Source organism: Dama dama, chromosome 16 (genome assembly GCF_033118175.1).
Source record: "Dama dama isolate Ldn47 chromosome 16, ASM3311817v1, whole genome shotgun sequence".
Taxonomy (NCBI): domain Eukaryota; kingdom Metazoa; phylum Chordata; class Mammalia; order Artiodactyla; family Cervidae; genus Dama; species Dama dama.
The window spans coordinates 27529638-27556441 of NC_083696.1; the positions used below are offsets into that span (position 1 = coordinate 27529638).

The following is a 26804-nucleotide window of genomic DNA, read 5'->3' on the forward strand; positions in this document are numbered from 1 at the left end:
GCTGGGGGAGGGCCGGAATCCTGACTATAAAAAGGTACCTAGTGGGTCTTGCACACAGGTGCAACTAGGCGAGGAGAAGGATAGTGATGAACCTTGTATAGGGGGGAGAATCCATTAGTGCGGATTTAGGGAGACGGACTGGACCACGTTCTAGAAACCTAGGCTTCATGGAAGGAGAAGGGAGCAGACTGGGGAGGTGGACTGGAGGCTAGTTTCAGCGGAGATAAAATAGAAAGTAGGTTTAATTAAGATAGAAGGAGGGCCTTGAGACTGAAAGAACCCACAGGGATGATGGAGTTAACATTCGTAGTGTTTCTTGATCATGTTAAAACTCACTTCGAATTCTGCCTCTTCTTTACCTTGATATACAATTCATTTAAAAAAAAAAAAAAAGAACTCCCTTGAGGGACAATTTACATACTGTCAAATGAATGGGCCCATTTTAAATGTACAGTGCGATGAGTTTAGAAAAACACATATGCTTGTGTTGCCGGCAACCAGCCAATATCTCCATCAGCCAAATGACCTCAGGGCTCCTCCCAGGCCTTGCATCTCATCCTAGGCTTTTTGAGGTTGAGGTTATTTTTGCCTGTTCAAGAACAGCACATACATGGGCATAGATAGTCCAGGTGTCTGATTTCTTTCAGATTTATCAACATTGTTCTTTTTTTAATCTGAGTAGCATTCCATTGCATGAGATGTAACAGGATTTGTTTATCTAGTCACCTACTCTTGGGTTGTTTCTTCACAGGCACTGTTTTGAATAAGGCTGCCAAAAACACTCCTTGTACAAGTCTCATGGATGCATGTTTTTATGTAGTTGGGATAAATACCTAATGGTATTGCTGGATCAGATGGTATTTACACGCTTAATTTATGAGACTGCAGATGATGTTCCTGATAAAACGTTCTGTCTGCACCCCAAAAATCAACACAAGAATTCCAGTCACTGCCCCCTCCTAGCTTTGCCAGCACTTGGTATTGTCAGAATTCTCCATCTTATCATTCTCATGAGCAACCATCTCCTTTGAAATAAAGACTAGGGTCATTTTTGGAGGATTACATGCAGGATGAAGAGAGGGTCACTGCAGTTAAACAGGGTCCAACAGACACCCAGCTCCACACACCACTCCAGGCCTCTCCCACTTTCGACCTACCTGGGCTCCCTTCCCTGGGTTCCATAATTTGCTCAAGGAACTCAGGGAACACTGCTTATGTTTACTGATTTGTTATCTAATACGGAAAAGGATGAAGTTAAAGGATACACACCAACAGTCAGATGATGAGGCACAGAGGGTGAAGTTTGGGAGTGTCTGGGGGACAGGAGTTTCTGCCCTGTGGATCTAGGACTGTGCCCGTGCTCCTGGAAGCTCTCTGAACCCAATAGTTCATGAGTTTTGATGGAGGCTTCATCATGTAGGCACAGTCACAATCCATCATGAACTCAGTCTCCAGTCTCTGTCCTACCCCTGGGAGGTGGGTAGAGTTGGAAGTTCTAAGCCTCTAATCCTGGTTCAGTAATTTTGGTGACAGAGTCCCCGTCCTGAAGCCATCCATGAACAGACATGCTCCCAGCATCCAGGAAACCCCATGGGATTGAGGGCATTCCGGGCTGGGCCCTGAAGCAGACACACTTCTGTCCCCTGGGTCACAGCTGTGTGACCACAGCCAGGTGGGAGGTGGGGCAGCGAGCAGGGGGCTGGGAAGGAACCGTGGGCATCTCAGGTGGAGTTCTGTAAACACAGACCCTGGGCAGAATTGGCAGGAGGGGTCCCAGGAGCAGGGGTGGGCTTGCCTGCAGGGGCCCTGAGGAGGGTTTGGATCTGTGGGTTGTGGCAACAGAGAATACAAAGTAGACCAGGTGGCCTTGGGCAGGAGCGGGCACTCCTCGTCCCCAGAAAGGCGTTCACATCCTTCTGGTATGGATGGGAGTGGACACTGGGAGGTCACCGCGTTTCTGCAGTTCTAGATACAGTGTGAGTCAGCGTCCTGCTGAGAGGGGAGAGGCAGTGTTCAGGGGCGGGGGAAATAGCTCAGTGGATCAGGGTTAGCATCTTCCCTGAGGGGTTGGGAATGAACTTGAGCAAAGGAAACAGTGGGTGGGTGGGTGGGTGGGGGCATGGGGGCGCAGCTCCAGAAATGGGAGGGGAACTGGAAGCAAGAGTCCGGTCGGGTCAGTCTGAGCTTCTCAGTCCACTGCATGCTCCTCCCTCTTCTCCACTGCTGAGACCATTCGGCACAGAATTCCCAAAGAACAGACCGGGTCCTCCCTTCCCCCTCCTTCCCTTCCCCCTCCCCCAGAATTCCCAGAGCCCAGACTGGGTCCTCCCTTCCCCCTCATCTCCTTCCCCCTCCCCCGATCTTCCTAGTGGGTCCCAGATGACAAGGTGAAGTTGTTGACTGCCCAGTTCTGAGGTGTGGCTCTTACAGGATGGTGCAGGAGAGGGGTTGCTGCAGATGCCCTGCTTCTTGCCAGCAGAGACCCTCAGGCCACGGGGACAGAAAGAGGGATGTAGGTACACACAGGAGTTGGGTGCCAGCCGTTTCTTGGGGTTCCTTGAGCCACGGCATCTGCCTGACTGTGTATCTTCTAGGCACCAATGACCCCTGCACCCGCCCTGCTGAGAATCAGAGCTTGTTTTAGGTGTCACCTACTGGCCCCTAGGAGTCTGCCTGTGACGCTGAAGCATTGAGCTGGAGTATCACTAGTGAATATCTACTCTTTTCAGACATCATAGTGTGTTCTGTATGTAGTTCTCCCTTCCAAATTTCTTATCTATGATATAGACACAATTAATCACATTTTCTAGAGGGTACGACGGAAGCTCAGACACTTGTGTAATTCACACAGGATTTTACTAGTGTTACAAACCAAAATGCTGTGCTGTGTGCTTAGTCATGTTCAACGCTTTGCAAGCCTATGGACTGTGGCCCACCAGGCTCCTCTATCCATGAGGATTCTCCGGACAAGAATACTGGAGTGGGTTGCTGTGACCTCCTCCAGGGATCTTCGAAACCCAGGGATCGAAACTACATCTCTTATGTCTCCTGCTTTGGCAGGCAGGTTCTTTACTACTTGTGCCACCTGGGAAACCCCATAATAATACCTTACCTACTATTATTTTCCCCCATCATTGTATTCTTTGTATGGTAGCTATGATTTACATGAGCTACAATTTGCAGAGATTTACAAGATCTCATGGCTTACTAAAAATTTAGCATGAACCAGGTATTATAATATAGATATAAACTTACTAGTTAACAGTTAGAATACCTCAAAGTTTCTTGTTCATATGGTTAAGACTTGCTATCTGTAAGGTCTGGCTGAGGGAATATTCTCAGCAGTTTTGTTAGGCGAAGCACACTGATTGAAACTGCCCACCCCGGCCAGGCTCCATAGTAACTATTTGCATGAGCTGTTTTACGACAGGAGGTCCTGGTAAGGAACATGGAACTAATAAGCCTCCACCAACCAGAAGAGTTCGGGAAAGGTCAAAAGGAGACACCACCTGTCCGACCACCTCCCAGAATCCTCTCTGACATCCATCTTGGCTGAACAAGGCGTGCACCACCAGGAAGGACTCTGAGTCAGAATGATTGGCTAAGGACAACCCAGAAACTAATCCCATCACCGTAAACCCAAGACTGCAAGCCACATGACAGAGCAGTTCTCCTGGGTTCCCTTACCCCCCTGCTCTCCGCCAGGGCGCCCTTTCCCAATAAAATCTCTTGCTTTGTCAGCACATGTGTCTCCTCGGACAATTCATTTCCGAGTGTTGGACAAGAGCCCAGTTTCGGGCCCTGGAAGGGGTCCCCTTCCTGCAACAGTTTGATTTTAAAACTGCCATTATTTTTTCTTTTTATTTCCTAAGACTTGCCTGCTTAATTAGGCTTAGCCTCAACTCCTAGAGGCCTGTTTTCATATTCTGGTTTACATACTTACAAGACAAAGGCAATTGTTTGGTTTTTCAAAGAACAGTTCTGTCACCTAAAGTTACCAAAAATCAGTGTCAAGATTTTTAATAAAACTGAATTTTAATTTACAAAGTTCTATGTTTTACAACTTTAGAGTTTTAATTTATCATGTCTTCAAAGGTTTGTATAAGGCACTTAGCAAAGACTTTTCTGAGTTTATAAATTAAACCCAAGCAAAAGCACTACTTTTTAAAAAAAATTAAACTTTGCATGTTAATTACCAGTTTACTTATTCTGTATGACTCAGGTAACTGTTGGTATCCTCAGCATGTTTAGTTACTATTTCCTTAGTGGCAATCTATATGCCTTGTCTTTCCCACAATATAATTAAATAAGAGCTGTAACCGCCTTATATAAAGTGCATTTAAATATAGCAATTTGTATACATTTATCTAAATTACACCAACTGTATACCTTCAACTTTAGTTTTCATAAGGATCCAATCAACAAGCTTTGGTCTTAAGAGATAGTTTAGAAACCTTTTTTTTTGGGGGGGGTCCCTGTCTATTTTACCTACTTTTATATACAAGGCTTTCCAATCTCCAGAGTCAGGTAAAGCCCAGAAGTCAGGCCCCTTGGCCTAACTGTCCCAAAATTATTGGTCAGATACCTCAGTGTAAAGTTTGAAAGTGAAAGTGAAGTTGCTCAGTCATGTCCAACTCTGCGACCCCATGGACTGTAGTCTATCAGGCTCCTCCATCCATGGGATTTTCCAGGCAATAGTACGGGTAAAGTTTAGTAGTCCCTTAAATAGATAACTTGAAACTGGGGTAAATAGAATAGACTTGTTTAGCTTTTAATGTTAGAGACCAGTAGGGGTCCCTCATGGTTCATTTACTTTGTTTTTCAGTGGCTCAGTCCTGACTGACTCCTTGTGACCTCATGGATTACAGCATGCCAGGCTTCCCTGTCCTTCACTATTTCCCAGAGTTTGCTCAAACTCATATCTATTGAGTGGGTGAGGCCATCCAACCATCTCATCCTCTGTCACCCTCTTCTCCTCCTGCCCTCCATCTTTCCCAGCATCCGGGTCTTTTCCAGTGAATCTGGTTCAGGACATGTGATGCAGTAAGCCCCAGTGAGCAGTAGCTGGAAGCAAGGTCTTTGTTTCCCAGACTGGGAGTCCTAACCACTGGACCATTGGAGCTGGCAGTTAGGGTTAAGGTCCCTAGTCTTGCCTGTCCAGGCAAGAACGAATTCAGGCAAGGAGGCAGAAGGCAGAGAGTAAAGAAAATTACATGCTGAAAGGAGCAAGGATGGACTCAGAGAGAGTCTCACCTTTGGGAAGTAAATCTTTATTAGGGGGCAGTTTCCAGGTCTTTGTCTTCCCTCAGGCCAATAATCTTGCTTTGTCTCCCTCCAGTCCCTGCTTAATTAGTCTCAGGACCTTCCCCTGGGCTGTGCACACACACCTTAGCCAAGGTGGATCTTGAAGTGAATGCTTCTGGGAGTAGCAAGACTCATTATGACCTGGCATTATCCTTGACTCCAAGAAGCCTTTCTGTACTCATGTAGTGTCTCCCTTATCGTAAAAAGGGGAAGCAGAGATCCTTTAATCTTTTATTCAGACAGGGTTTTGCCTCTCTTTGTCCTTGCCATGATTATTTCCTTGAGATGTTTACAAGAGACAAAGACAGGTTATTTACCCTGATTCTGCTGTTACTTCCGTCTTGGAGAACACACAGGAGGCTGCTTGTAAATTCTTCAACTGGACCCCACCTATCTCTTGCTTCAGGAAATGCAAAGAGGAGGCTGGATGATTGCAAATGTCTAACCTAGAGCCACTCTATCTCCTACCTCAAGGTGGGTCCTGGCATCAGGTGGCCAAAGTACTGGAACTTCAGCTTTAGCATCAGTCCTTCCAATGAGTGTTTAGGGTTGTTTTCCTTTAGGATTGACTGGTTTGATCTCCTTGCAGTCTAAGACTCTAGAGTCTTCTCCAATACCACAGTTCAAAAGCATCAATTTTTCTGTGCTCAGCCTTCTTTATGGTTCAACTCTCACATACATATATGACTACTGGAAAAACCGTAGTTTTGACTAAACAGACCTTTGTCGGCAAAGTGATGTGTCTACTTTTTAATATGCTGTCTAGGTTTGTCATAGCTTTTCTTCCAAGGAGCAAGTGTCTTTTAATTTCATGGCTCAAGTCACTGTCTGCAGTGATTTTGGAGCCCAAGAAAATAAAGTCTGTCACTGTTTCTCCATCTATTTGCCATGAAGTGATGAGACCCAAGGCCATGATCTTAATTTTTTGAATGTTGGGTTTTAAACCAGCTTTTTCGCTCTCATTTTCTTCAAGAGGCTCTTTAAGTCCTCTTTGATTTGTGCCATTAGGGTGGTATCATCTGCATATCTGAGGTTATTGATATTTCTCCTGGCAATCTTAATTCCAGCTTCATCTAACCCAGCATTTTGCATGTTGTACTCTGCAAATAAGTTAAATATGCAGGATGACAATATATGCCTTGATGTACTCCTTTCCCAATTTGGAACCAGTTTGTTTTTTCATGTCCAGTTCTAACTGTTGCTTCTTGACCCGCATAAATGATTCACAGGAGGCAGGTAAGGTGGTCTGGTATTCCCATCTTTGAAGAATTTTCCAGTTTGTTTTGATCCACAGTCAAAGGCTTTAGTGTAGTCAATGAAGCAGAAGTAGATGTTTTTCTGGACTTCCTTGCTTTTTCTATGATCCAATTGATGTGGGCAGTTTGATCTCTGGTTCCTCTGTCTTTTCTAAATCCAGCTTGTCCATCTGGAAGTTCTGGGTTCATGTACTGTTGAAGCCTAGCTCTAAGGATTTTGAGCACTACCTTGCTATTATTTGTGAAATGAGTGCAATTGTGTGGTAGTTTGAACATTCTTTGGCATTGGGTTTGGGCTTCTTTGGGATTGGGCTTCCCTGGTGGCTAAGATGGTAAAGACTCCACCTGAAATGCAGGAGACCTGGGTTCAGTCCCTGGGTGGGGAAGATCCCCTGGAGAAGGAAATGGCAATGCACTCTAGTATCTTGCCTAGATAATTTTATAGACAGAGTAGTCTGGCAAGCTACAGTCCATAGCATTGAAAAGAGTTGGACACGACTGAGTGACTATCACTTTCTTTGGGATTGGAATGAAAACTGACCTTTGCCAGTAGTGTGTGAAGTGAAGTGAAAGTCACTCGGTTGTGTCCAGCTCTTGCAACCCCATGGACTATACAGTCCATGGGGTTCTCCAGGCCAGAATACTGGAGTGGGTAGCCGTTCCCTTCTCCAGGGGATCTTCCCAATCCAGATCTCCCGCACTGCAAGCTGATTCTTTACCAGCTGAGCCACCAGGGAAGCCCATCCCGTAGTGTAGTAGTATCAAATCTTGTTTAATCTTGTCAATGTCTATTTTATTTTTCTCATCCTAAATAACCATCCAAACAATTTTTTATTCATATTAAGTAACTCCTTAAAAAAATTTTTTTTTACCTCATTGAAATAATAGCCAGACTTTTTCCCCCCAAGTTTTTTGTTGATATTCTTAGTTGCTCTTATTAGCATCTGTAAGGCCCATTGAGGGGAAGGCCACAATGAAGCTACCTAAACTAATTTTTCTCTGTCAAAAAAAAAATTAATTTGACTTTTGCTTTATCAGTTCAGTTCAGTCACTCAGTCATGTCCAACTCTTTGCAACCCCATGGACTACAGCACACCAGGCCTCCCTGTTCATCACCAACTCCTGGAGTTTACTCAGACTCGTGTCCATTGAGTCGGTGATGCCATCCAATCATCTCACCCTCTGCCATCCCCTTCTCCTCCTGCCTTCAATCTTTCCCAGCATCAGGGTCTTTTCAAATGAGTCAGTTCTTTCATCAGGTGGCCAAAGTATTGGAGTTTCAGCTTCAGCATCAGTCCTTCTGGTGAACACCCAGGACTGATCTCCTTTCGGATGGACTGGTTGGATCTCCTTGCAGTCCAAGGGACCCTCAAGAGTCTTCACCACAGTTCAAAAGCATCAGTTCTTTGGTGCTCAGCTTTCTTTATAGCCTAACTCTCACATCTGTACATGACTACTGGAAAAACCATAGCTTTTACTAGATGGACCTTTGTTGGCAAAGGAATGTCTCTGCTTTTTAATATGCTTTCTAGGTTGGTCATAGCTTTTCTTTTCATGAGTATAACCATGGTTTGGGGGCATTACATGACCAATTTTCCCCTCAGTGCTAGAAATGGTCATTCCCAGGTCTTGTGAAGATTTCTTTAACAGGCCACTCAATGTGCTGTTACTGGACTAGGCCATAAAACAGTATTCAGAATTCTCTGGACTACCTGTAGTTACTAGTATCCTGTGGTCCAGAAAAAAATGGTCTTTTGTTGTTTCTTCCCCTATCTAGAATTATACCATTATAATCATTGATCTTACATGGAACTGCATTTCTGATCAACTGCTTTAAGTCACCTAGTTATCATTACTGTTGCTGGGAGGACTGGTTACACACTGGGTACAGTAACAGACAATCTTATAAAATAGACAAGATATAAGTAATGAAGCTAATAACACTGACAAAGTCATAGAGTAACAGGGAGACAAATGCACAAACAATTGGGAAACAAAGGAGAAACTAAGCAATGATTAGTATAAATAGTTGTAATCCAGTTGCAGTAAATCATGAAGTCTATGGGAGCCAGTTGAAGAAGCTAAACTCTAGCAGAATCAGGTACATAGAAAACAAAGATGGTTTATCTCTGTTTACAGGGGAATATTTTAACACCTTGTTGTAGGCCACAGCATAAGAGAAAAGGTTTTCTGAAAAATGAAGATTCAAGCTAGTATATTTTCTAAGGTCATGAAGCTAGAAATCATATTTATTAGTAAATTCAGTCTCATGTAAATGAATTTGACTCTTAATGGCATGCCTATATTAATTAGACTAACAAACTTAAACAATATTAGTATCAACTTAATATTGAATATTTCTCAGTTCACATGAACCTGAAAGTCATTTTGGTCAGTTTCTTTAAATGTACAAGTTTTGGTTTTTAAGGGGACATTTAGAAGGGTTTTTCTTTTTGTTCCCTATTTTACCTACTTTTATATAAAAGGCTCTGGGATCCCCAGATTTGGGAAGAGATAAGGAAGTCAGGCCCTTTTTCCTTCTGGGAAGGTTGTTGTTGTTGCCTAGTCTCTCAGTCATGTCAAACTCTTTGGGGCCCCGTGGACTGCAGCACGCCAGGCTTCCCTGTCCTTCACCGTCTTCCAGAGCCTCCTCAAACTCATGTCATTGAGTCAGTGATGCCATCCAATCATCTTGTCCTCTGTCATCCCCTTCTACTCCTGCCTTCAGTCTTCCCCAGCATCAGGGTCTTTTCCAATGAGTTAGCTCTTCCCATCAAGTGGCTCAAGTATTGAAGCTTCAGTTTCAGCATCAGTTCTTCTAATGGATATTCATGATTGTTTTCCTTTAGGATTGACTGGTTTGATCTCCTTGCAGTCCAAGGGACTCTCAAGAGTCTTCTCCAACACCATAGCTCAAAAGCATCAATTCTTTGGCACTCAGCCTTTTTTATGGTCCAACTGTCACATCCATACATGACTACTGGAAAAACCATAGCTTTGACTAGATGGACCTTTGTTGGCAAAGTAATGTCTCTGCTTTTTAATATGCTATGTTTGTCATAGCTTTTCTTCCAAGGAGGAATTATCTTTTAATCTCATGGCTGTAGTCACCATCTGCAGTGATTTTGGAGCCCAAGAAAAGAAAATCTGTCACTGTTTCCATTGTTTTCCTATCTCTTTGCTGTGAAGTGATGAAATCAGATGCCATATTAGCTTTTTGAATGTTGAGTTTTAAGCCAGCTTTTTCACTCTCCTCCTTCACCTTCATCAAGAAGCTCTTTAGTTCCTCTTTGCTTTCTGCCATAAGGGTGGTGTCTTCTGCATTGAGGTCATTGATATTTCTCCCAGCAAACTTGATTTCAGCTTGTGCTTCATCCAACCTGGCATTTCACATGATGTACTCTGCATAGAAGTTAAATAAGCAGGGTGACAATATACAGTCTTGATGTACTCCTTTCCCAATTTGCAACCAATCCATGGTTCTATGTTCTGTTCTAACTGTTGCTTCTTGCCCTGCATACAGGTTTCACAGGAGGCAGGTAAGGTGGTCTGGTATCGCCATCTCCTGAAGAGTTTTCCAGTTTGTTGTGATCTGCAGTCAAAGGCTTTAGTGTAATCAATGAAGCAGAAAGTGAAAGTAAAGTCGCTCAGTTGTGTCCGACTCTTTGCGACCCCATGGACTGTAGCCCACCAGGCTCCTCCATCCATGGAATTTTTTAGGCAAGAGTACTGGAGTGGGTTGTCATTTTCTTCTCCAGGGGATCTTCCTGACCCAGGGATCGAACCCGGGTCTCCCACACTGGGGGCAAATGCTTTACCATCTGGGAATCCCAAATGAAGCAGAAGTAGATGTTTTTCTGGAATTTGCTATTTCTGTGACCTAAAAGATGTTGGCAATTTGATCTCTGGTTCTGCCTCTTCTAAATCCAGCTTGAACATCTCGAAGTTCTCAGTTTACATACTGTTGAAGACTGGCTTGGAGAATTTTGAGCAAATTTTCAATTTGCTTCTGTTGCTAAGTTCTTAAGGCCTTTTTTTTGCCAATTGAAAAAAAAATTAAAAAAATTAAAAAATGATGTTTGCCCTCACATCTAACATGCTAAGTTTTAACCTAGTAAGTTTTTAAGGCTGATATTTTCCAAGAAACAAACTTTCTTGTCTCCTGTACAATAATAAGGATTTGTTATAAAAGTACACAGAGTGAAAAAAAATCAATGAAATAGTGATATCTTCACAGTTGAATTCTTAATATATTTTCCACTATATGCAAAAAGAAAAGAAAATTGGCAAATATTTTGGATAAGAACCAACATTTTTAAAAGCAATAATTTTAGCCTAAATACCTAGATTTACCATTTGTATAAAATAACATTTTATAAAAATATGATTTTATAAAATTTGTATAGCTAAGTAACAAATAACTTGCCTAAATAACATTTAGTAGGTGGAGTCCAGGGGCCACAAAATAAATTCGCTGACATTGTATTCATAATTCATTGAATTCATAATTCATTAATCATTGAATTCATTAATCATTGAATCATTGAATTCATAATCATTGAATTCATAATTCATTAAACTGTGCAAAATTGCAATGAACAATGTGCATTAAAGCAAAATTCCCATCAATCATTTCTATCATTTCCATCACATGACAAAGTGTGGCTGTATGTATTTGGGAACATGTCCTCCTGTGGGAGTTAGTTATAAAATAAAAGTGTATGAAACAGTAAATAATATTGAAACCTATCAGGGCAGCAGCTCTTAAGGGTTAACACTGTAGACAGACTACTTTGGAAAATATCTTTATCCCTTGGCGTACTAAGAAGTCACCTCATAATTGCCATATCTCCATATTTTGTTCTAGAGTGCTTGGTTTATTAAAATCAGTGTAAGACTTGTTTTAATGAAAAATCTGTTTGTAAAAATCCAAATTTGTAATATATTCTTTTAATATCATTATAGAATGTCTTTTAACTGTAGACTAAAAAATCTCTTCATTTTCAGAGAAATGTTTTGATGTAAAATTTTTTAAAACAAAGAGGATCTATTTTTGTTATTTTCTCTTTTACCTAATTTTTGTATCCATTTTGTCTGGGCATATAAAATGGTAAAAATATTTATAATATTTGCACTAGGTGAATCTTATTAAAAACAAAATACAGATGGCCATAGAGGCTGGGAATATTAATATCTTTTTAATAGATTGACCGCCCTTGATTTCTGAGGTAAATGTACATGTTTTCCCATGAAAATTAGACACACAAATCATCTGACACAATGTATGACTGATGGAAATGATTGATGGGAATTTTACTTTAATGTACATTGTTCATTGCAATTTTTCACAGTTTAATGAATTATGAATTAATAATGAAGAATAACACATTCAGCATATTATAGCAGTAAACTGCTTTTATGGATATTTTTCATGTCTCCAGGCTTTCTTGGCCATGCTTAGCAGCTTTAACTCAAAGGATTAAAGAATAATCATTAATTTAAACTATCTTAAAATAGTCAACTTGAAGGATATTTTCCTGTGTGAATTTTTTCATAATTGATTCCGTTTTATTCTCAATAAACTTACCTGCATAAGCTGTACTATTAAGAAAAACTTATCTGATAGGGTAATCAGATGACATATGATCATAGTCCATTGTTTTCTGATTCAATGACATCATGAGGGAGTAAAGGAGGAAAATTAATAATTATATATTTTTAATTAGGAAAATAGACAAACTAAATTTCTTGTTGAAATAAAGAAGAGTCCTGTGTCAACCCTGCTTCTCTTAGAGAAAGAATCGTGATGCTGTAATATCAATGGATATTCTGAGAGATTATTGGGTTGGACAAAAATTTCCTTCAATTTTTTAAGTGAAAGTAAAAGACTCATTTTTCATTTTCACCAAGAACTTTATTGAACAACATATTCACTGTTTTGTTCCACTATCTTCTGCCATTTTTCAGGCAACTTCATAGTTCCATCTTCCCAAAACTGTTTATCTTTTTTTTTTTTTAGATCCTAAGTAGATTTAATAATTTTTATGATATTGAAATAACTAAAAATATAAACACTAGACATTTATTACAAAACTATTTTGACAAATTCTTTTCTAGGTATTTTACTCTTAGGATTCCATACTAAGATAATTATGGACAAAATATCTTGGATTTGCTTCAAAATAATATGCATATTGGAGGAAGTGGTGGGAGTTTAAAATGAAACTGGCCATGAGTTGACAGGTATTAAGGAGGCTCATTATAACATTTTATCTACTCTTGTATGTTTTTTACGTTTTCTACTTAACAGGTTGAAAATAAAAGTACCAGGCATATATATTTTCAAAATAAAAAATTTTTAGAAATATAGGTAGGCTTAAAAAAAAATTAGGGTTAAGTCAATGACTGTGATATATATAATCATTCTGCCCTTCCAACCCAAGCCCAATCTTAATTCCTTCAGACCTGAGGAGAGCTTTTTTTCTTATTTCATAATCCTAGGAGACCAATGTTTGTCAATGGTACTGACTTCATAATCTCTTTCCAGCTTATGTGATACTCTCCACAAGGAAGCAGAATTCTAAAAGTCTGTTTATAAGCCATATGAAATTACTACTTGATAAACTATAGAAGGCTTTAATACTTATCCAAAGGAAGAAAGACTCCAAAAACAACAGAAAGAAGATTCAAAAAAGATAAATTCAAGACACTAGTCAATATAAGCTGGAGAATGTATTTTTATTCTTGTAGTTTTATACTAGGAAGTCAACATTTAATAATCCATTATTCACAATTGAATTATAAAAATTTTTAATCCTTAAATTGTACATCAATATCCTATGACTCCAAATTTTATCACTCTCCTTCAAGTCTGAAGAAAACGATCATGTAATTTAGTAACTTCTACAGACAGCAAAGTCCCACTGACATAATATTTAGTCTGAAGTCCTACAGTCAGATGAGAATTAAGAACAGCCAGTATCTAACTGGCCTGAAACCTGACTGTGTTCCTGGCTCAGGATTCCTGTAATAAATCTGTAAGTCCACACTAAGACACAAAAATGAACTAGGGTGTGTACGTCATATAAAAACTTCACAGTAAACATAACAAAAATGTTAACAAATTTCAACCATATTACAGTTTCCATCCAATTAGCATTCAAAATGCCTGATTAACTGAATTAAATGCAATTTTTAAAAATGTTTGCCCAGCATTTCAAAATGGTTATGGAATATAACTTTTAAAATGTCAAAGTATGCTGTATAAATTGCATTTTTCTGCTAGGCTGGGCTAGTATCCTCCATGGCAAGATACCAAAACTACTGAATAAAATACACTTTAAAATCATAGGTAATTGATTCATTTCCCTGAAATCATCATCATCATCACCAAAACCTTCCAGGATTTTGTAAGATTCCTTAAATACAATTTTAAAGTTTAACTTAAGGAGAAAAAAAAAAAGACCCTCATATATTTGACTTATTTCCTTTTTTGGTCATTCAGTGACCAAAGAGAATTTTAAACAAATTATGTTTCATGTTTTCTGGCTTAATAAAAAGCTAAAATTTCTATTATCCAAATTAAGAAAAATTTTACTAATCAGAAGCTATTTTCAAAAGTCTCTGTATGTCTGTCTGTAGGTCCTCTTAGAACCTTTCCAAATTTTCATAAACAATAGATTTTAAACAATTATGTATTAGAATCAAGTTAGGTAAGGAAAACATTTTGCAAAAATAAAATCACTTCCCAATATGCTTGACAGAAACAAGCTATTCATTTTCATTTGTGTTCCACTGAAGACATTACTAAAATCTGTCCAATGGTTTATTTCCAACTGGTCCACCATGAAATTCTTTGGAATGTTTTAAGATTGGCTGTAGCTAGAGTTCTGACTTCCATTTGGACCCTGCTCTCCTTCACTGTTTGGAGGAGGTTTTGGTTTCGGCACCTTACTAAGAATAGTTGCCATCTCTTTTCTCTCATCAAAAATTTTCAACTGCTCATACAATTTTAAAATAACCCTGATTATTTCCAAAATCTTCTCCATATCCACAGAAAACTCAGCAAACCACTGTCTGGCATCTTTCTGCTATACAACACAGGCTACATGCAGGCAAGCTAAAGCTATCATGAAAGGAGGATACAGTAGGCAAAGATCCATTCTGTAGGTATCATTCACTATCCTCCATGCAAGGGGAAGCAACATGTCTTCTTGGCCCACGTCCTGCACATACTGGAGCAAAGGTCTATAAGGATGATACACTATCAAGCAACAATCCATTAATTCTAAAAGATAGAATTCACATTCTAATACATGGTTCATGTTATAAGGAAATTCCTTTGGAAAGGCATATGAAAATCTAGTTTTCAATACAGAAGTAGCAGCAGCAATCAATCTTGTATTTGAGACTACTCCAAATTCCTCTACTTTGGATGCCGAAAACACACATGTAGGAGCCATTAATACAGGATCTATACTTATCAGAGAATACCTTGCATAGAATCTCTTGAAATAGACCGTAGCAGTGGCAATAACTTGTCTTAATTTATCCAAACTAGTGCTTGGATAACATTTGTAAAAAATATCTGTAATTTCCAATACTCTTCTTCTGAGAGAAACTTTAAACCCTTTTGGCGTTCCTTCAACAGATCTTGTTTATCCAAAATCCATTGTAAATAGTGGGAGCTCTGCCAAAAGTTCCCTGCCATGGAACACAGCTTGCCCTGATAAAAAAGCACCAGCTGGCGGAACCGCCCGTGGAGCGACCATAGACCCAACCCTCCCGGTGTTTATCTTTTTGAGCAAAGAACTCTTCCAGGTGTCTTTTATAGTCTTCCAGGGAATTGAAATTTTTTCCATTAAGAAAATTTTGTAAAGGCTGAAATAAATAGACAACTGAAGATGCAAAATCTGATAAATAGGACTGATGAATTAGAACTTCCCAAGTGGTAACAGTTTTTGCCTGGTCATCAAAGAAATATTTGGTCTTGCATTATCCTGATGGAAGATTATGCATTTTCTGTTGACCTAATTCCAGACACTTTTTGTCAAGTGCTGCCTTCAGTTGGTCTAATTGAAACATTTTAATTAGAACAAGCAGAAATATGGTCAAGAAGGTTTTTTTTCCCTCGCATATGTATGGAACTCTAATATCAAAGCAACTAACATAACCAAGCTAGTGCAAATGATGTCCAACATTTGGGGTATTTTGAATATGTTGGCTATCTCCCACTTGGTATTAACATTACTCTCTATTAATGTCTTGATTTGATTGCTATCAGCTTCAACTGGTCTACCTGACAGTGAAGCATCAACTGGTGAGAATATTCCATCACAAAACTTTGCAGACCACATTAAATCAGTCACAGCACGTTCTCCACACACTTGTTCATTTGCTAAGTTGTATCCGACTCTGCAACTCCATGGTCTGTAGCATGCCAGATTTTCCTATCCTTCACTATCTCTTAGAGTTTGTTTAAACTCCTGTCCACTGAGTTGGTGATGCCATCCAACTCCCTCAACTCCCTTCTCCTTCTGTCTTCAATCTTTTCCTGCATCAGGGCATTTTCCAACATCAGCTTTTTGAATCAGGTGGCCAAGTTTTGGAGCTTCAACTTCATCATCAGCCCTTCCAATGAAAATTCAGAGTTGATTTCCTTTAGGATTGGCTGGTCTGATCTTGCTATCCATGGGACTCTCAAAAATCTTCTCCAGCAACAGAGTTTAAAAGCATCAATTCTTCAACCTCAGCCTTCTTTATGGTCCAACTCTCACATCTGTACATGACTACTGAAAAAAATCATAGCTTTGACTAAGTGGACCTTTGTCAGCAAAATGATGACTCTGATTTTTAATACACTGTCTAGGTTTCTCATGGCTTTTCTTCCAAGGAACAAGTGCCTTTTTTGTGGCTGTAGTCACTGTCCACAGTGCTTTGGGAGCGCAAGAAAATGAAATCTATCACTGTTCCCACATTTTCCCCTATCTATTTGCCATGAAGTGATGGGACCAGATGCTATGATCTTCATTTTTTGAATGTTGAGTTCTAAGTCAGCTTTTTCACTCTCCATACATTGTACAAGTCTTTTTGTATTTCAGTTGCATTTTTACCTTTCTTGAAATAATAAAGCATAATATGCCAAAAATGTTGCTTTTTTTTTTTTTTTTATTAGACTGTGTTCAGTCCTGTGTACTGTCCAGATGGTCTCAATACCACAGTGCTATCTCAGGGTTGCCTCCAAGAAGTAGCTCCCACTTTGGGATCTGGGCAAAATGCACCTCTCAAATATGGAGAAATTGAAGAGTCCCCTTTCAACAAGTTTCCAGGTGATACCTTCGTTACAGGTCTGGAAATCACACACTGGAAATCTCAGACCTTTGTTGCAAAGCCTGCCTTGTTGCATACTGCTGCTGCTCTTTCTGCTGCTGATTCTGCAGTCACCCTTTCTGCCATCAGGTAAGGCTTCTTTTTTTTTTAATTTATTTATTTTTTTTGTGTGTGTGTTTTTTTTTTTTTCCTTTATTTATTTATTTATTTTTTAATGGCAATTTTAGAGTGTGTGTTCATTTTAGGGTACCAAAAATGTTGCTTTTTTCTTTCCATCTTCAGTATTAAAATGGCTACATAAAAATTCACCCATTTTGATGGTATTTTTGTAAATGCACTTTGATATGACAGCTGTCATAACACAATCTAACAAAATTGTTTCAAATGAAGTCAAAGACAAGTAAGCACTACTAGAGCCATCTTACAGAAAAAACTGAATGAACCTTTTGGCCAACCCAATAGATTTTACCAAGGCATGGACAATAGGTTGCTTATTAGCAATAAGAAATAAGTAGTCTATTAGTAGTGTACCCTTTTGGAAAGTGTGGGATAACAAAGGAAAGCTTTATAACACTATTCATTGTTATAAACCAAATGCAGATTAAATATACACTACCTTCAATTCAGATATTAAGATATCCCTCCCTCAGTAATTTTATTAGGCCACATGTATAATCTCAAGCATAAGCTGTGATATATTTTATAATACTTCAAAAAATTTTAAAGCAATATGTTTTTAACCCTATAATAAATATAAAATGGATCCCCACTGATGTTTTATAAAATGTGCATTTCATAGAATTATTTAAGAATGAATCCTTAATAGACCATCCTTGTATGTATGTTAGCAGAGTGTTAGGATTGTCTAATACCATTTTAGGGCATTACTACATTTTAAGAAATAAAATAATGTTAAGGAACATAATTTTGCCAGATAAAATATAATAGAATATTAATAGCCAGGAATTTGACTTGTGAAAAATCCTCACATGATTACTAGACTGTTAAAAAATGAGGGAAACAAGACTCCACCAACCCATTGGAAGCTGTTATGTGCAAAATAATGTGCTAGTTACAAAGTCCTCTGGGAAGTGAATGTGAGTCCTGATGTTTCTTTATTGATATATTTCATTCCTAGAGTCCATTTGTTGCAGGTTTTTCTTATGTTTCCAAAGGAAATAAGTAAGCCATCTCAAATGCAGGTCTTACCTCCAATAAAGTAAAAAATGTGAAAGATACCATATGACTGGCTGATAATTAAAACTGGACAAATATTTTCTCTCATTGGAGACTGAAAGTGTTGTGCTTAAAATTTGTGATTCTCCTTTAAAAAAAGGGTAAAAATGAACTTATTTACAAAGCAGAAGTCAAATCACAGATGTAGAAAACAAACATGGTTACTAGGGGATAAGGGGCAGGGGAGGGATAAACTGGGACATTGAGGCTGACGTCTACATACTACTATATATAAAATAGATGACAAGAACCTACTGTAGAGCATAGGGAACTCTACTCAATACTCTGTAATGGCCTATATGCAAGAAGAATCTTTTTAAAAAGTGGACATATGTATATTATAGCTAATTCACTTTGCTGTACATCTGAAATTAACACAGCATTGTAAATTAACTGAACTCCAATAATTTTTAAAAAAAATAAGTAAATCAAGTACTTGTGTATTTTTAAGAAATAAACATTATTTTCTTCATTTTTCTAATAAAAATTAAAAAATAGAATTTGTGGTCCTCAAGCTAATGAACACCTAAGAATTAACTTTGCAAATCTACATGTGGAATGTATAATGCTTTGGTTCAGAGACAATGACATTACAAAAGAACAAAACTTCCCAAACATTTCCCCACTTAGAGTAATGGTGGATCTCAAGGGAGCACAACAGATAATATTTTTTTTATGCTGCCAATTTGCTAGTGGTTTCATATTCACTAAGGAAGATTTGTCAATGGGTCCTAAAGAAAAGATGTGAGGCCTCTATGAGGCCTTTGTGTCAAGTCTCTGGGGGTTACCTGGGTAAGGTTTCAGTGAGAAGTCTCTTTAGGGCATGAGAGAGCTCCTGCATTCTGTCTCTAAATGAACTCTCTGTGAGGTTTGCATGTGAAGTCTCTGGTGAGGCCACATGAGGTCTCTGGGTGAAGTCTCTGTATGAGGTCCCTTTGGAAAGTATCTCTGGGAAGTCTGTTAAATCTGTCCTAGGTTTCTGTCTGAGCGCCTGTGAGGCAACATAAGGTCCCTGTGTGAGGCCTCAGTATGGAATCTCTGTGGAAGGCATCTGTGCAGGAAGTCTCTCTCGAGAGCGGTCTCTGTAAAGTCTTTGTGTATTGTCTCTGTCTGTTCCTCTCATTTCTGGTCTTGCTGTACCTTATGGAAGACTGAGCAGTGAAGGAAGGGCAAATGGACTGGCTTCTTCCTGTTTTCTTGCTGTTCCATCAGCATCACCTGTCTTCTCCCAGCAGGAGCCACAGGGGTCCGTGTTCAGGTTCCCCACATTCCCAGAGCTCCCTTCTGGGTGCCCTGGAGAGGATCCGGTAACAGCCAGGCTCAGGTTCCAGCCCTGAGTCCCGACTCCTCCCACAAGTCCAGCTTCCATTCTCACTGCTCGGCCCATTCTCGAGACTGCCTTGGAAATCAGACCCCAGAGGCAGGAACTGGCTCCAGGGAGAAAGCAGAGCTGTGAGCAGTCCTGTGTCCATTCTGCCTTACCACCCCAGGTCTCAGTTCCACGTGTTGAGAAGTCTGACAGGTGTGGGGGATGGGGTCTGTTTCTGTTGCCATCTGGATCAGGGGCACATGCTGGAGCAAAACTCTCCACAATGGGAAAGACACCCCCGGGAGCTGTGTCCACCGTGTACCCTGCACATGGCAGAATGCACCTAATCACTCTAAGGAAATTCTTCCTCATTTCCCTGCTTTCCCGTATGAATGGGGGCCAGGGGACAAGAAATGCTGTGCTAGAAGCAGAGCAGTGGAACACTCCTGGACTGCACCCTGCCCCCCATTTTGGACAGGTCACTCCCCTAGTGGCTCAGACAGTAAAGAATTAGCCTGCAATGTGGGAAACCTGGGTTCAGTCCCTGGGTTGGGAAGATCGCCTGGAGGAGGGCATGACAACCCACTCCAGTATTCTTGCCTGGAGAATCCCCATGGACAGAGGAGCCTGGAGTGCTACAATCCAGGGGGTCACAAAGAGTCAGACATGACTGAGTGACTAAGTACAGCACTCCCGCCCACCACCATCCTGTGACAAATCCTGTCTTACTGCTTCTTCTCTTGCCAGACTCTGAGGTGATCATGGACTAAGAGCCAGGCAAGTAATTATGTGATAACTACATAATCACAAGCAAGTCCCTTGGACTTTTTAGTCTCCACTTCACCCCTGGAGCAGTCATTGGCCGTGTGTTAATGTAAACCAGACTAGGAGTCACATTCTGTGTTCCCTAGACCTGGCTTTTATACTTATTGTCAAATCATCCTTTTGAGAATTCGAGAAGTGATGTATAAGCTTGTTAAATATAGTGTTAACCTTCCCTGATTTGCTTTACTTCTACAAGTTTGACCTTTTGTTTTGACCCTGGGGTGCTTTCTGTAGGTCTGTGATCTTAGAGTTGGAATAGGGTAGAGACCCTGGGGTGGGACCATGATGAGCTGCTGGACTCTTAACTCTTCCTTCTAGGCCTTTAGATGGCTGTATGTCAGGAGGCTTCTCTTTCACTGTGCAGTTATGGGCACCTCACACCACTTTGCCTTCTTCCCTGGATACAACCTTTTATCTTCATCTATATCTTACATTAGATTCACAGTGTATGACCATCAGATAGTTAGTACACATAGAACAGCCCTGTTCTATTCATCTAAAGCTTCTTCTCTGAGGTTAACATAGAGGGGAAGGTAGGTGACCATGAACATAGCTATTCATTTATATGGGACAGGGGTCAACACAGCCCTCAGCAGCCTCCCTAATCCTCCCCCACCTACACACACAGAGCTGGAAATGCTATCCTTGCTCTGCTCTAAAGTGTAGGAAAAGGAGAGGAGGTGGAGAGTGATGTTGTACTCTTTATTAACGCTATTAACTCAAAGGGGTTCATAGGGCGTATGTCAATCCCAGCTTTCATCATAGAGAGAAGGAGCTCTCAAGGGTAGGTATTGTATATTGCCTAACAAGAGATCCAGGGGCAGATTTCTCTTGCTTTTAAACTCAGAGTCCAGTACCCTAATTCCCTCCAAACTTCCATCCACTTGCTTCTGACATTTCCTGGCGCCTCAGTTGGAATGTCTAGCTCTATCATGCCTCTGTAAACCTATCCGCGATAGCTGAATAAAGTTCAAAGTAGAGTAGAAGCAGGAGAAAGACTGGTTGAACCAAATCCTTTGTGTGGGCTTCATAGCTTTTCCCCACCTCATAGTTTTTGTTTGTGTGATGACAGTGTTATAATATGCAATGAAGAGACTCAAGACAAGGAGCAAGCTTACAATGCTACTCTCCTTCCTTCCTCTATGCCCCTCCATGCCCCTGCCTTCTAGAAAACAAAGTACACAGCATAGACAGCAGTCATTGCACTATACTCTTATGAGAAAAAAAACATATATATTGGGGAACATTAAATATCTTGGATACACTGAGAAAAACTTTCTTTACATGGACTGAATTTTTTTGGGAGACATGTTTTTCTACTAAAGGAAAGACTAGAGAATTACTTTACAGTTGAGCAGGCAAGACACCTCCCCAGAGATGACAGTGCCTTGGACAGTGTTGATGGTGGACTAGGGCACCTGGAAGCCTTGGTCCATAGTGGCAGGGACGGACCAGAGTCAGAGTCTTCTTGGGGGATGAGGTTGGGAGGCACCTTGGGCTCAGCTGATCATCATTGAATCTTACACTTTTTGAGCTCGGTTGATGTTTGACTTCCCTTTCTCTGATAGAACAACTCTGGCCCTTGAAGGTGGCTTGATGACTACAGGCTGTATAACCCATATTTTTCCCTTGCTGTGGGGAAGAGGGAAGCCTGTGGTAGCAGAAACACCCACATAACGGGGCTTGGAGTTCCTGTTTGGGTTCTTTTAACTTTGTGGCATGAAGTCCATGGTGAATTGCCATTTTTTCTTCTAGGATGTGTCCAACAGCTGTCATAAGTGCCTGAGTCTCAGCATTCTCACTGTTCAAGATTGATTCGCTTTTGACTGGTCCTTCGCTTTGGGCAGTGGCCAATATGGGTTTGCAGTTTTGCAGGGCATCGCCACCTTTAACTTTTCTACTGGGGACAATCCACTTTAAAAGTAGCCTTATCCTTTTTCTGAAGAGGCTTTCTTGAGGACCCTGTTTCTTCTCTGGTGTGACCTGAAGACATTTGGTTCCAAAAGACTGTATTTTTCCCCAGACCTGGGCAGGGCGTCTCATACTTTCAGCTTGAGAGGTCCCTAATTCTTTGAAGCTTTCCTTATGCTCTCCTGGTTTATGCCTCCTACAGTCCTCTCTTTTGTAAGTAGGGGCTATCATCTTGCTCTGGCTCTTCCATGAATCCTGAAGTTTTGGAGTTTTGGGCTCCTGCTGCCTTAGGCTTCTCCTTTGGGCTGCCTTAAAGCCATGTAGTGTCTGGGAAGCTAATCTGTCTCTGGTGGGGAATCTTTGGGGATGGCAGTGAGGCACTGGAGAAGTCAAGTTGTCTGCACCAAGGCATGTGTGTTTGGGACAGTGTTGAAGCTGGATGTTTGACTGTGCCTTTACTTTGGACTTAAACTTACTAGCAACGTTCGTGTTAAGGCAAGGCTCACCTGGACTTTGGAAAACAGACATTCTAGTGAGTGGGGAATGTTTACTGGCCCCTGGGGCCTCTAAATTCCTCCTGTGTACACTTGTGGTTTGGGGTTTTGTTAACACTTTGGTTCCCAATGTAACTCTAGACTGTTGATGAAAAGCAGGAGACTCCTTGGCCTCTGTGGCTTCCCTGGCCTCTTTACTTCTCAAAGGTTGGGATCCTAAGTTCACCTCCATCATTTTTACCCTTTGGCAGGGGTCTTGTGAGGCCTGACCACCACTCTCCTCTCTTGCCTCATTCCTGGCCATTGTAGAGCCTGGATGTGACTCTAGGCTGTCCCTCTTGGTCCATTTCACAGTCTCATTCTTCCAGGTTCTTCCCACAATGCTGAGTTTGAAGGACTGAGAAGGTAACCTGTTCTCCAGTCCAGTCAGAGAAGCCTCTGAGGGTCCAAGGTAGTCATCACATGGGATACTTGCCAGCACCCTCTGATTTTCCTTATACACAGGTGAGGGGGTAAGGGGAGGCCTTATCAGGGTGGGAGCTGACTCTTCTTTTATTGCCTTCTCTCCTGAATGGGCCTGAGGAGGTCTTCCGAGGAACTCAGCAAATTTTACTGTTGAGTGGGACTCAGATACACAGGTGGCTGAGGGCGGGGAGACGAACTGCATGGCGGAGGGTGGAGGCTTTTTCAATTTAAAGAGATTTATGGGCTTGAGGACCTTGAGAGGTAGGCCCCACCTATGCTTTACCCAAAACCTTGTAATATGTGCTTCCAGTTCCTCTTGAGTGTCTGGATCAAGGAAGGAAACCCCATAACAGGTGTTCACACAGGGTTCCCAACCCTTCAAGATGCCTAGATTGCTGGTTTTCGTGTGAGTATCAGACTTGGAAGAAGGATGCTTGACATCAAGGCTAGACTGATGTACATTCACAGGAACAAAACCCTTGTTGTTCTGCCCCAACTTTCTGCCCAAATGGCCTTTCAGAATGTTGTCTAGATTCTTATCTAAGCTCCTTAGTAAATCAATTCCTGAGTCACTCCTCAAGAGCCTCAGGTCATTTTCTGACTCCTCAGAGTTCACCTCCTGAAACTTCACTACAGAGCTTTCTGAGTTCCTAGACAGATCTTTTGGAACCTTCCCCAGAATATGCCCTAGGCCCTTGCCCACATTCTGGCTTAGCTGGAACCTCACCTTCTGTGCATCCTTGCTGCTTTCACCTGTAAATGAAGATGGTTGTGAGGGTCTATCCTTGCCCTTTGCCTGGCATGTGCCTGGTAATTCTCCCTGAAGCTGCCTTATCTCTAAAGACTCTTGGATCCTTTGGGGCAGCTCCCATCGATGTTGGATGAGCCAATTTTGGAGATGTTGTTCCAGCTGCTTCCTGAGCTCTGGACTGATCGGAAAATTCTCAGGAAGGATGGAGACCATCCAGCTGTCTTCAGGAAGGTTGGAAGGGAAGGCATTAAAGACTTCCTGAGATTGTTTGACTACAGAAGATAAAGTCCTCCCATTTTCTAGTTGCTTCTGCAACAAAGACCATTCTGAATGTTGAATCTCTGTTGGGGTAAGAGACTGTGGCTTATTCTGGGCTGTAGGGCAAGACAGTCCAGAGGTCCTAATCTGGGCTGAAGAAGAAGATGGTAGAATTGGGAGAGAGGAGTTTAGATGAGCCTGGGTTTGGGTCTGAGCCAGAGGTGGGGGCTGGAATTGAGGTATTGTTGGAATAAAGGGTCGAGACTGGAACTCTAGATGGGACAAGGGCTGGAACTGGGGAAGCAGTGGAGATATTTTAGCTTGCATTTGAACTGGGCAGGCATGAGAAATTCCGTTGAATAAGAAAGGAGACTGTGGTACAGAAGAGGTCTCAGGGATCGAAACAGTAGCCACCAAGGATTCACTGTGCAGAGAAGGGAGACCCCAGAAAAGCTGGTTATATTTCTGCTGTAGATTGTTCCCCAGGACCTTGGGATATGAGAACTGCTGAGGACAAGGCAGCGGCTCTGGTTTGTCTTTTGTGCTCCAGAAAGGCTGGGGGGTTGTGGTGTCCTGCTTAGCATGCAGAGATTTCAACATATTCCCCAAAGAATTCAGGTGACAGTCTGGGCTCATTTGTTTTAGATGTGATTCATCTTTTTCTTTTTCCTTCCAAACCTTGATCTCAACTCTCTTTGTCACTTGTATATCTAGGAGCTTCTGTTCATGAGAGTCAAGCAGAGAAGGGCTACTAGCAGCTACTTGTCTGTCTGTGGGGCCTATCCAGAACGAGGCCCCTGCTGGGTTGTGGGAAAGGTGCTTTTTCTGGGACTTGTACTCTGATGAGGTTGAGAGATACAAGGCTTTTGCAGCTGTCTGCCACCAGGACAGGGCTGAAACAGGGCCATGTGAGTGACCAAGGCCTGAGATAGCTGGGATGAGAGAAGCTGACCAAGGAGGATGTGGAAACAAGCTCTGCGGGACAGTGCCCAGAGGCTGTGCCATCGAGGAGTCATGCTGAGTCAAAATGGAGTCTAGCAGTGGTGGGGTAGAGGAGGATGTCAGAGGACAGGCCTCTGAATCAGGCGGATATGGTGGGGGCGAGGAAAGAGCAACTGGTGGGGATGAAAGGAGGTCTGGGGAAATTAAAGGCTCAGGTGGCTGACAGGTGCTCAGGGATGTGTGTGAATGAACAGAAACTGAGGAAGTCGTCGGGCCTGGTGAAATGACGGAGGCCAGAGGTACACGATGCTTGGTCAGAGGAGCCAGTAGGGACATGGCAGGAGCGGCATCTTCCACAGGTTCCCCGCATGGCTGGCAGGCTCCAGCAGGCACTGCTTTGCATACCTCATCAAGGAGGTCTTGACAGGAGAACTGATGAAAGCCGCTCTTGTCAGGGAGCCTCCCCAGGTGGCTGCAGGAGGCAGGAGACAGAAGCTGCAAGCAGGAGCAGATGGGCCCAGGAGGGCTGGGCAGGCCAGGCAGAGGTGGACACTTGCAGCCCAGGATCTCTCCTCTGCCCCTACTCTGACGCCATCATGCTCCTATTGCCCCTTACCCTAGGGCTTTTGCCACCCTTCCCGGGGCTGGGGGTCACATTATTGGTTCCAGGAGGAAGGAGGACCCAGGAGGGAAGGGGGAAAGATTCATTACCTTTGAAGAAGTGAAACCAAGTGGTGAGTCCCCTCCAGTTCTTCCAGGCAATCTCTGCAAGCTGGAAATCAGGAGACTGTGTCATGGTGGTGAAAGCAGAGGCCTAAGAGTGCTTCAGGAGGCTAAGTGCAATGTCTCTTTAAAGGAAATCTTTGGGGGATTAAGCTCTAGAGCCCAAGCATCAGTGTCCAAGGCATATGTCCCTGACAGTGATGGCAAGGCTCACTTGACAAGGGTTTGTCCATTGCAAATTACTTCCACATTCATTACTCCCTATGGCCCTTACAACTGCCCTATAGGAGAAAGGTCAGCATCATCTCACAGAAGAATCTGAGCAAAGTTAAACAACTTGTCCATAGTTAGACTTGGAGGTCCCACCTCCCAACACAGGCACAATTGTTCCACCACGATCCACATACCCCATTTCCAGGTTCTTCATGGCTTCATTCTAAGCACACATTTCTGGGAAGTATCTGGACTCTGACCTCCTTCCCAGGAGCCTCCCTAAGGCTCTGTTTCCTGAAGAATAGGCTCTGCCACTGGCATCCTCAGAGACCATGGAGCTGGGCCCTCAGGGACAGGAGAGATGGAAGCTAACTCTTGGGGCATGCAGGACTGAATGACAGAGGCTTACCTTTCAAAGATCCACTTTTCTTCCTACTCTGGCTCCTCCTCTTCACCTCCACTTGATGCTGAGAGATAAGAAAAAAAGGAGAGACTATCACCCAATTCTCTCCTCTCTCCAGGTAAGCTACAGATGCTTAGTGTTCATGAACAGTATGACTTTCTACATTTAACTAATGGAGCTCTGTGGTTTTTTTTCCTTGTTTACTTATTTTTAAAGTGGATAACAATATTTTCAGCTTTTTCTTTGAAGAGTGCAAAGAAGGATTTTGTAAGTGATATTCACCATAAATTTCTTATGTCATTGTTCCTCGGATCAAGAAACATACACATTTTCAGTTATGTGAAACTAATTTCCCATGTGAGCTTTGTCAGATAGGATTCTGCTT

At 41.7% G+C, this 26804-nt stretch overlaps 1 protein-coding gene and 1 pseudogene across 1 annotated transcript in view; one reads left to right on the forward strand and one right to left on the reverse strand.

The window, feature by feature from the left end:
• Positions 1 to 26804, forward strand: part of LOC133071426 (uncharacterized) — a 93698-nt gene that overhangs the window by 19758 nt on the left and 47136 nt on the right. The window lies entirely within an intron of this gene.
• On the reverse strand, positions 14046 to 15331 carry LOC133071425 (cyclin-C-like; annotated as a pseudogene).